The sequence below is a fragment of the Mytilus californianus genome, unplaced genomic scaffold (assembly GCF_021869535.1).
Source record: "Mytilus californianus isolate M0D057914Y unplaced genomic scaffold, xbMytCali1.0.p SCAF_10, whole genome shotgun sequence".
Lineage (NCBI taxonomy): Eukaryota > Metazoa > Mollusca > Bivalvia > Mytilida > Mytilidae > Mytilus > Mytilus californianus.
The window spans coordinates 72977156-72989790 of record NW_026262582.1 but is presented as its reverse complement, the minus strand read 5'-3'; the positions used below and the strand labels follow the sequence as shown (position 1 = coordinate 72989790).

At 34.0% G+C, this 12635-nt stretch overlaps 1 long non-coding RNA gene across 1 annotated transcript; it reads left to right on the top strand.

The window, feature by feature from the left end:
* Positions 1-256: 256 nt before the first annotated feature.
* LOC127718512 (uncharacterized) lies at positions 257-1679 on the top strand. Its single transcript, XR_007989867.1, has 2 exons — positions 257-299; positions 1334-1679. It is a non-coding gene; the product is annotated as an uncharacterized LOC127718512 (long non-coding RNA).
* The last annotated feature ends 10956 nt before the right edge of the window (positions 1680-12635 follow it).

Here is a 12635-nt window from a genome sequence, read left to right as displayed (position 1 = left end):
AATGAGGGTTGAGATTTAAACTATCTACAACAATACGAGAAACTCGTCCTTTGTATGCCATACTATAATGTTCTGCAAAGCGAATTCAATGCAAAAGCTTCAAATATTCTTTTCTCAATAGACTATTTTCATATCACCGACATTTGACCCCGGAGTACAAATAACTTTTGAATGTTTTCTATACACAACAAAATCATTAGGGAAAAGCGAATTTTCCCGGGAATTGCACCTATTATAAACTTTCTTTTCTTCTTTTAGTTGCTTTCATTTGACCGAGAACCAGAATGTCCTACCACAATGTAGGTAACCTGTTAAAATATTCTACTCCAGAGGTGGCAATATGAAAATAGTCTATTGAGCATAAGTCTGGATATAATAGGAATGGGATATAATAGGACATAATATACGAACATGCTCTACTATTGCAAAACTAGATATCAAGGAAATTAAAAAGTACATGAAATATACGAAGGATTTTGAAATGTGTGTGTGGGGGGTGGGGTGGGGGGGAGGGCATACCATGGCCACTCAAGGAGTTCCACTTGTAACAAAGCTCAGTAAGGGGTGTCCGTATTTGATACGTACACGCATCTCTGTTATTAGGAAACCGTAGTCCGGCTACTTCCACAACGGGTATTGTTCGAGGTTCACGCCTTAAAAAGGACAATTACATCTTACAATGGATATAGCAATGTTCGAATTCGAAATTTATTAAAGTGATGATATTATAAAGAAAACGAAATATATTCATTTTCTAACGAGCATGGGGAGATAAAAATGCCTCCTCATGACGTTTAGGTTTAACTTAGTATTTGTTTGAGAGCAACAAAAACATCTACTGCCAAGACTCGCTTATTCAAAAAAAGACCGATTATCATGGAATATTATGAGACTGTCATACAAGTGAGAGGTTTAGCTAGCTATAAATCCAGGTTTAATCCACCAATTTTCTAAATAAGGAAATGCCTGTACCAAGTCAGGAATATGACAGTTGTTTTCCATTCGTTTGATGTGTTTGAGCTTTTAATTTTGCCATTTGTTAAGGGACTCTCCGTTTTGAATTTTCCTTGAAGTTCGGTATTTTTGTTATTTTGCTATTAACATCACATGACAAATTACATCATTATACAAAGGGACGCAACTCTCTCGACTGTACTGCAAAACACGTACAGCCATGATACATGTATTGAACTATATGCAAATACCATCATGTTCCTTACTTCTTGATTGTCAAGGTTCGTTTTATTAGGTAATATTCTGATATTGAAAAGTGTGTCCCGTTTAATCTCATGAAACAATTCTTTTAACATAAGTCTTCTTATTTCATTTACAGAGAACGGACCCGAATTCAATGTATGGACATCATCTTACCAATTACAAAACCTTGGAGAACGTACCGAGGACCGCATGGATCAATCTGAACGACAGCTTCGTGACCTTAAATTAGATTCCCGCCTCAACTTTGTCTCGATGGAAATTGTTGGCATTTCAATACTTGCCTTGTTATCGCTCTTAATAGCCGTGTATTCCTGTGTCAGAGATGAACAAAAACGTCTTCGACAAAAAGTGAGCAGTAAAGTTGTCTCGCCATGAATAATTAAACTGTTCAGGCTATGCAAGTTGTTATTTTTATATTCGATTTGTGTAAACCTTTATCCATAAATAAATATATAAATATGGTGCCGAAAATGTTTTTTTAGTAGACTGCATATCTGCATATACAAACATTTTGATGATATTAAAGGTATTTTTTTGGTGTGTTTTTTTTTTTTTTGGGGGGGGGGGGGGGGGCTTAAGCACTTATAAAAACCATGGTAACAAAGGACAACACCATTACCAAAAAATTGACAAAAATGGAACCAAGACCGATTAACACTAACACGCTCAAACGTTAAGAGTGAAATCGTGTATTCACTAAGGAATACATGTAGCAGTTCAAACCTAATTTGTTACTTCCGTTCTGTTACTGGTATGTTAAAATATTTCAAAGTAAAACATCACACAATCATCATAATAGCGAATTGGGAAATGTCAATTGTCTAGGGCGTATGACATTTATAATATTTATAGATCAAGGGTGCACTTCAATTATCTAATCCAATTGCAAGTTACACATAAAGACAAAAAAGATAGTAATCTAAATTTTAGTTGATTAGAGTGGTTCAAAACTTTCGACGTAAATAACAAATCCTACAACAGTCTCATTATTAGACAAACTGTTTACCAATGCATTTTCGTAACTTTTATGGGGTTTATATGTCAATGAGACGGCAACCAAACGATATAAATATTATAAAGGTATCTGTATTTAAGGTTCTTTCCTCTTAAGGTTGCATTTCTGTAAATATAGACAATGCAATTTCCCATAGGAACTCCTTTTACGGCTAAAACTATGCCACTTTTACTATGAAGTTTCGTAAAAAATTATATCCTAGAATTGAAAGTTCATATGTGCTACAATTTTTTCAAAGTTCAAAATATAGGGCTGTGCGGCATATTTTCAACATTTATATGCCCCGAACTTCTAAGAGTTTAAACTTATACTAAAATTATGTATTACCCCTGCCAGAATTCAATTTCGCCGCTATCCATGTGTATTTATACTGGTAACATTCCCAAGTTATGTCTGTATGAGATGAAACGGAGATCATATCTAATAACCAGTGCGTAAACAAAACAAAATATCTATGAATATTATATAATATATATATCTCCCCAAAAGAGGCGTGGTTTGTGAAACAGCTGTATTTACAAAGTGCAACCTTAACCATACTTGAACGTTATTGTTGGTTTCTGTCAGTATTTTTGTCTGTCCCAATCCCTTTATTATTTAATATTGCCTTAAAATTACTCGAACAACAGAACCGTGACTAAAGTTGTCTTTGCGATTATTTCGATGTGGTATGCATCAACCAACTTGATAACTTTAAACACGGCACAGAAAGGAAATTTTATTTTATTTCATCGGTCAACCTTTTTGGGTCGGATACGTACTATGGGTAGCACTTGTTTTAAAAAAAAACCGGCTTGCTATCAAAACATCAACCGTTAAGTAACAGCGATTTTTATTTGATTTAACTTTGAATGACCGAGTTGTCTGGTGAGCTTATATATAAGTTACTCTTCACAGATCACTGTAACATATCGTCTCTTCAATACGATTTCGAACCCAGCTTTATGAATCACATAAAGATGCGTTCGACTTGCAACATTATGTGTAATAAATCTCGTCAAGATTTCTGTCAAAAGTCCGCAGTTCCTCCGGGCTTTACGACTTCCTCTTCTAATAAAGCTGACCTCATGGTATTCTGAAACATAAATCAACTAATAAGATTAAAGCCAACTCTAATCTTCAAATGTTATCAGATCTAACATTTCTGTCAGAAATGAATTTGTCACAATTACGTTTGAAAATAACATTTGTCACCGCGCTTGTACAAATGTGTCGTAACGAACATACTGTTTAACTCCTATTCCGGAAAGACTTCCTTTTGAACACTTTCTGTTGACCGAATATTAAGCAGAGACGATTTTCTGGATTGGGTTTACAGAATGGATAATTATAGTACTGCAACCAGAGTTAATTTTTTAAAACTTTAATGTTCCGGAAGAACACACACCTAAATTATATATCGATGGAAAGAGGAAAACGTGTACAAAAAGAAAAGTTTGGTCGTAAAATTTCAGAGTGGTCACATTTTTGTGAAATTGGGGTCAAAGGTCAGGCCTAAAAATATCAGTATTACAACCACAAGGACAAAAAGGAGAAATTTTCTGATATTCATTCATTAGAATGCTGCAAAAACGGTTCAATCATAAGCATATGCTGCAAAGGATGTTAAAACGACAAATTTGACTATTTATATGAAGAGCTGCTATTACAAAATGGCGTTAATCTGGAACCTCCTGATTTTTTCCATTTATGACATAGCAAAAGTAGAAGTGGCCTTGACCTTTTTACATCCATCAACTTTCATATTTCTTATAGTTTTTCACTACAGTATATTACAGAATTATTTTCTAAACTATAAAACACCAGTTTATCAAATTATTAAATATTTTTTCTATCTTTGAAAAAAACAAAATTCAAGCGCTGAAACAATGTTTTTAATTTTGCATCTAAAATGATGTGTATTTTGGGAAAATTAGGATCTAGTTATAAATATTGTGTATTTGCAAAGTCCGGACACATCAGTTATAACACAAAAAAAATCATAGTACACCGAGGCGAATGCGAGGTTAAAAAAAATCATAAGTGTGACATGCATTGATTTAGCGGTTGGTTGAGTGTAAAACAAACTCAGTTTGGTGCATGAACATTGTCTTAGTTGCATTATCCTGGTAAATAAGTGTAGACTCATCATTTTTTTAGGGAAGTAATGAAAAATACAATTTAATGCTAATTTGCTAATGTTGTAATTTAAAATCGGTCAAGACCCTTATATAACTTGTCTTTTAAAAGCTACATACAATAGCTCTAGTCTTCATTATAGAGGGATATGGATCAATCTCTTCGTCATGGTATGCGTATTTGCACTACAACACACTTCCTGTTCATGACACAAACTAGTTCGGTGCAGGACAGAGTTTGTTCAAAGCAAACACCGCTTTTAAGCACAGAGATTTACCTTTGCAGGTACCAATACAATCTTGTAAGTAATCTGATGACATTTGTCCCTTGAAAAATGTTGGGGGTTTATTCATTTTTGTCTTCCCGGCCGAAAATTCAAGCCTGAAGTCAGAAAGCGTTGTTATATCTGGTCTCAAATGAAATAACTTGATGGTCAAACGTTTCTGACTTAACAGTAATATTTCCGATATATCTTAACATGGAGCGCAAAATTACCCAAGGAATATCTGATGTGTTTTCCATATTTTCAGCACAATTTGAAATGTATTTGAAACATTCGGAACGCGAGGAAGACCTCTCTTACCTTTAGTATAATGAAACAGCCGCCAACGATGATGCACTGTCAGTAAATTGAAAAGTGTTATCTTGACCTCTTTTCACTTTAATCTGATGCAAACTGGAATCAATTGTAGATTGACAAACCTGAAAGTCTGCTTGTGCCATGGAATGAAACGTTCCTCACTTTTAATTGTCTCCGTGTTGATGACTTTATTGTCGGTACCTTTTTATATCAAACACCCACTTGGTGTTTTAAAACAATGCCATCTGGAGAGTAAATACCGTCTTGATTCGGTCAAACTCGTGCATGGCAATGCTTGTCGGGTATAGTCTTGCCGCTGCATAGGAAACACAAAAGCCATGTGAGTACAAAGTTTCTATCAATGTTCGTGACCCATATTCCCATAGTCATGATATAACTGCACGGCCAATCCCAAATGCAATGGGCGAAATGTTGAATTTGCTACAGAAACGATTGATTTTGTAATAGCCATACATTTACGATTCTTTTTTATCTTTAGAGACAACACACGGTTCAGAAGCGCCTTTGTGTGATTTTTCAAAAAAGCGATGCGGGCATCTTTTCCATAAAAGCACCCGACGAAGACAGAGCTTCTAAGAGCGCTTGCGGCAGAGTGAAGCAATTCTTCTTCTTTTAATGTATCCTTGATATCTTCAGACACACCTGGGTGTAATTCTGAAAGTCTTAACATAGACTTCAATTTTCCTGCAGCAGATATGGTATCCCCTATAGTGAGCTCAGAGCTGAACTCTATATTTGACATCCCTTGTCCCTGCTGTGTCTGAATTGTAAGGTGTCATAACAACTAGTTAGTTTGGTCTGGAGTTTGGCAGATGGGTAATCGTCAGAGACATTCTTGGGTAAAAGTGATCGGTATATGCCGAGGATGTGCTACATGAGAAAGGCCTATTTATGGAAGAAAATATCATCATTAACAATCGTTATCAATGAATTGAAAGCAAATTCATTTTCTAATTCTTCAGTTACTGTTTTACCTGATTTCACAGGTGTTGACTTCAATAAGTACTTGGTAATGCATGCTGACAGGTAGACTGCTTTTGAAAATAAATCTGTACTCCCATTCTTTACCATGGATAAATGATTACTCTCATTAGCACACCTCAAAAGACTGTCAACACGTTCAGGCGACTCAATTTTGTGAAGTTTTCTATCCTTTTCAAAGGTTTTGGTTTTACACAAAAAACATGTTTTCATATCCAAACTACAAGGGGGAATGGAGGAAACTGAGCGCAAGATCGTATGAAAGTGTCAGGTTGTGAGGATACATGTGGATCAGATTGATCACATATTTGGCTTTCTGTTGTTTCTAATTTGAAGACGCTACAATTTTGCCTTCTGGTGTAAGTCTTATAACATCACTGATGATTCACAACTCGTTCGTCCAAGAAAAGCAGAATATCAAGAGAAGTTAGTTGTAGCATCACCTTGTCACACACCAAATCTCTGCAAAACATCAAAAGTACTTTTTTTCCCCGACAGCTTGCATGCATAATAATTGCTCTGAGGTTGAACATTGACATACAATATATTTTTCCACACATTGTCAAGCCTTCTCCTTTTGGGACTAGTAGGAGTAAACTTTACAGGACTTCCACAACTAGTCAATATCCGGAAAAAACATCTTATCCGAAGGATTTGGTTAACTTTTATAAAAAGTCAAAATTTTATCAACAAAAATATAACTTATTTACAGAAAACACACGAAAGAACTACTATATTTAATCAAATCACTCTTAAAAAAACTCATAATTAATTAACGTATCCAAGAAAATGAACATAATCACATCGAAACTACCAAATTCATTGTGAAGGAAAAAGTAAATGATGGAGCTGATTGACGGATATGAAATTTCCGTAATAAAAAAAGGTATAAATTATGATTTTTTTTTTTGAGTTTTTGACAAAATTGTTTGGGAATTTGCCCAATGAAATTTGCATGCAGTATCGCAATAATGTACTTTTTCCTCTCAAATGTCAAATACTGTTTTTGAATCATAAGTTTTCTCGTTTTCAGAGAAGAATGCGTTAAATTTCCATCTAAAAACTGCCAACTTTAAGTTTAAGAGTTTTACTCGGGGATGGTATTATATTTATGTCTTCATCATTCCGATGATCCTTGATGATATGTGCATCGAAACTATTTACGAAAAGAGCCGGAAATTTAACAAAATAAATTTGTTTTTGGATTTTAAGGTGACCACCCAAAACCGTAAATTGAGGGGTACCCCATTTAAGGGCTAAAATACAAAAATGTGACCAAAGAAACTTTTTACGACCAGACGGAAATTAAAATATAGATATTATTCTATCATTTAAAACAATTTGCAGCCGTGTGTTATTCCGGAACATTAAACTCGTTAACTAAGCGCCTTTTTCGAGGTCAGTTGCAGTACTATTATGGGTCAATACTAAAAAAAAAATTGCAAACGAAAATAAGAGAAAAATAGGCCCAAAAATAAAAACTTGAGAATAATGATGTGTTTACTATAACGAATAGAGAATAATAGGCAAACGATATAAAAAAAAATAGGAAAATTACCTTAAAATGTAAGAATACAGCAATGAAGGATCTCCATCTAGACCCTCATAGACATGCACGACAGTGGGTTCATTTGGAAGACTTGCCCCCTATTTCCATTGTTCAGTATTCGCTATATTGAGGACTTGCACGAATTAAACAGTTACAGGATCTTACAGCATTGGTCGATTCGATACTGCGAACTTTCAAAAGTATTGTGATGTATAAGAATAAAAGGAATTACTTTTTGTATATTCAATGAAACAGCAATTGAGCGGGTGTTTTCAAAATGTCAGAACTTAACAGAAGAGACCCATACTTCAAGAACATTGTTAGCCTTCGTAAACGTGATTTCCTGAGCACCGGAAGAAGGTATGTGTGCCAGATTCTGTATTTGAGTTGAGGGCGCGCAACCTTAAGAATGTCGCCGAGCGGAGCGATAAATTGTTTTTTGAACAAAAAACTGATTGTTTCCGATTCTAGGGGAGCACATCCCAATACACGCTTCCTACTTTAATTTTCTGTTTCAAATATTTCTTATTAAAGTTTTACTCCCCTTCCTCCATTTCACTGTCACCACTCCCTTTATGATTGATTGATTGATGTTTAACGCCATTTTCAGCACTCTTAGCTATTTCATGGCAACAATTTTTGTCAATTTCCTTAAGATTCGAGTCGAACACACAGGTCCTGCCATGTACGTGGTTCGAACACACCAAAAGTGTTGACAGGCTACAGTAGTTGAACACTTGGACCACTCAGCCACCGAGGTCATGGAATAATTGCAATAGGTGAGGCAGATCAAAATCTGATGTCATCGATTGCAAAATGCGTTAGAGAGCTACCATTTAATGTGTAGGGGGGGGGGGCGGGGGAGGGGGGAGGGGGAGAGGAGAGCTAGGATGGAAATTGAAAAAAAGGCAGGACAGGAGTTTTGAGTAAAAAAAAAAGGCAGGATGAGCAACTTGGCCAATAAAGAATGAAAAAAAAAGGCAGGATGACAATTTATGTTTAAAAAGTCAGATAAACTAATAAAAAAAAAAGAGAGGACCGGAATAGAGTGAAAAATAAAAAGACAGGACACAGATTACAACTAAAAAAAATGCAGAACACAATTTGTCATCCTAGCACCCTCCCCCCCCCCCCCCCCCCCCCTCCCATAAAAAATCAAATGGTACATGTAGCTTCCTTCCAAAAACAAAACAAAATATGTTTTTGATAAGAATACCGATTCTTTTGTAGCTGCCCTATCGACAGCCGGTAAAATAGGTGTGGTAACTTTCATGGTTAACTCCACTATACCCATATAGTACAGCAACTGACCTAAAAAAAGATGCTTAATTAACGAGTTTAATGTACCTGAATAATACACACGGCTGGAAATTGTTTAAAATGATAGAATAATATCTATATTTTATTTTTCGTTTGGTCGTAAAAACTTTCTTTGGTCACATTTTTGTATTTTATCCTGTTTAGGGAGTATCCCTCGATTTATGGTTTTGGGTAGTCACTTTAAAATTGAAGAAAATAATTGTTTTATTCAATTTTAATCTCAAATTACAACATAACCGAATTATTAAAAAAAAAAAATAATGAGATTCCACATATTTACCAGGATAATCCCACAAAGAGAATGTGTATTGCATAAAACTAATTTTGATTTACACTGAACATACAAAGCAAGTTACACCTATGACTTTTTTAAACTTCGCTTTCGCCTCGGTTGACAATGTTATTTCTTTGGGTTATAACTGATCTTTCGACTTTCAAGTACATGATATTTGTGAATCTATTACCACATACTAATTTTCCAAAATACACATCCTGTATAAATTATGCCAAAATAGAAAAACACGGTTTCAGTGTTTGAATTTTATTTTTTTAAAGGAAGAAAACAAAATGAACTATATATATTGGAAAACTGGTGTTTTACAATTTAGAAAATAAGCGGTGAAAAATAAGCACTGTAAAAGTTAATTGATGTGAAAAGGTCAAGGACACATCTACAATTACATTGTTATAAATGGGAAAATAATCAGAAGATTCATCATTGACGCATTTTATAATGACTTCTGTTTTCTTCATGTTTGAATTTATGATATATTTGAAAAAATGTGACCACTGGGTTTTTACGATCAAACCTTTTTTTTATCGTACACGTTTTCCTCTTTCCATCAATATGCAATATATCTTCCGGTACATTAAAGTTTTGAAAAATGAACTCTGGTTGCAGTACTTATAGGTCAACCTTGATTAAGATTAACTAGGGTTACTCGAGTTACTAGAATTAAAATCACTGTTTCTTCTACGTATTTGTGTTTATCATTTAACATACAATTCCTTATGGAGAATTCCTGTAGAATACATTATAAAGTAATAAATTCAACTTTGATGTCGGATTAAAAATAATTTATTTTCGGAAAAGTTCAAATCATGTTCAATTAATTTCAACTTTGTACTAAATTTAAGAACTAATAATTTTCTTTCATCTGATCTTTTTAATGATATGACACAGATTTTACAGTCTCAGTACTATCTTAATTTGAACGTAATCGAAGAACATTAATCATCCCAAAAGATGGGAAGAATATATAGAATCTATTATGTATTTCGGAATTACTTAGTAATATAGAAAAGATATAGAAAAGATACAAAATGTCACGATTCTAATTATCAAACTTGTTCCCATGTTGATAAAAAAAGAAACAAAGTACATGTCACACTGCTTTCGGTATTGTTTCAAATCTACAAAAGAGTCATGATTACAAACGGTACATTTTAATGGGACGACCATTTGATTTTCTGTGGGCCGGGGGGATTTTGAAAATGAATATCTTGGCCTAGTAAAAGCTGTAAGGTCATAAAAGAGGAAAAGAGGATGTAATTGTAGCTACTACTAGAACATATCTGTGGTCATCTGAGACCCAGCAAAATCATGTTCGTACCAATAGAACTGTTAGGCATACTTGTTAAAATTTAAATTACCATTTGAACCCTACGTTTTAAAGTCAAATGAAACAAGTTTTTTGTTATTTTAATGTTATCGAAATTATTGAATCAATGCATGCATATATACTGAACTAAGTCCTCTATAAAATTGAGAATGGAAACGGGGAATGTGTCACAGAGACAACAACCGACCAAAGAACAGAAAACAGCCCAAGGCCACCAACAGGTCTTCAACACAGCGAGAAAATCACGCACCCGGAGGCGGGCTTCAGCTGGCCTCTAAAATGAAATATGAGTTTAAGATAAATATTCCTAAAGTAATGAACACAGAGAAGTGACATTGATAACTAATCAACACAGAGCAAGTGAAGCACGTGACAGTTATAACATACTCAAACGTATATCTAAATTACAAAAAGTCTACAAAATAAACAATCAACATTGCAAGGACTCGATAATATGTATCAACATTTCGTGTGTATTTTTGTCTAGACGTCATCTAATTAACCATCGAGATGACTTCCGAAGACTGCCGACGGTCATATAGCCCGATATAAACATAGATATAAATATAAACAGATAGTGACCACGTGCAACTGGGTCTGCTTCATTTCATATTGTAGGTTAAAAGTATGTTTATCATCGTTTTTACCTGTATAAGGATGATTTTTTTTTGTGGATCGAATCAGTCAACAAAATGGTTCATCCTTGTTTCACTTTTCAGTGTTGACATTCTTTTCCTTTTAATAGCTGAATAAATGCGTAACCAATCTCCAGCTAAGGGTTTAAATTGAAGGTCACATGAATACGGATTTAATGATGTCGAATTATACACGTACAAGTAAATAATTCCTCAGCGATATTTCTTAGCTTATTTTGACTAAATTGAATCAAACGAAAAAGCTAATTATTATTTCACTATAACACTTCATTAATGATTACACAAAAAAAAAATCATCTTTTATTTGTTTTTTTTTTCGTAGCTAATGCCCCTTTAATTAAATGATTTGCTGTATTTAATTTGTTCTTTAAGAATCAGTTATTACTAGTCTATTTACCTCCCAGTGCACGTTTGTTTACATTCTTTCATCACGGTTTTCCCCTCGCACTTGCGCTGTGCGGTGGCCGATGTTCTAACGAGAGGTCACGTAGTTAAGGTCACTGCATACGGGAAAATATCGGCGAATTAGTGTACAAGAAGACAATAATTCGATAGCAGTACATTTATACAATTTCGATAATATAAAGGATTTCCTCTTACAAGAAAGTTCACGTACACTTGGGTTGTTTTATCGTAAAACTAAGCCATTCAAGTATATAAAAACATAATTTTTTCAACTTTTTTTTTAATTTGAAGTTTCGTATGACTTAAAATCATCCTTATAAGCAAGAAATATATTTGTGTACGCCCTTGAATATCAAATCTCCTCAAAAGCAAGTGCTACTTTAATATCTTGACATGCAATTGGAAAGTTCTCAATCAGAAAATTGAAGTCATCTCTTTTGTTGTAAGGGACAGTTTTAAACTAATAATTCAAAAGTAAATCGCTGTCTGTCAGAAATTATTCTAAAGGAGTCCGAATAACTATTTTAGAGACAATCCTAGAATAGTTCTTCTCACAGTTCCTCTCAGACTTTAAGAGAGCTTAGAACTCATCCCAACAATAAGTTTTTTTCCATAGTTTTGCTATCATAGTACAAACATGTATCATTCTTACAAGTTACGGTATACTTGCAGATCATTATATCTGGACAGAGAATGTAAAACGAGGTTTAAAGTAAACGTCAACATTAAATCCCCGTCTCCCAACTAAACACACAAAAAAAATAGCGGTTTTCAGAAAGAATTAAAAAAAAAGCTGTCCCTGAAACTCGTCAATTTTTTTAATATAAAATAATGCCGATAATTCCGTTTTTTCTGCAGCTTATTTGTACTTTAAATGTTCAATATAATTTTTACTAAAACAAAGAATATGACCTATTTTATCGGTTTCATGTACTGTTATTAGTTATAATAATCCATTGAAATACATGAAAACGATTCAAAAATTAATTTCCTGTCATGATAGTACCGGAAATGGGATGAAATTAAAAGATATAGTTTAATATTGAATCGATCGCTATTTTACGACAAAAACGAAGAAAGGAACCGACATGTAACAACTTTGATCATATTCGAATTATTGAGTGCAGTAATACCAAAAACTTGGATGAAA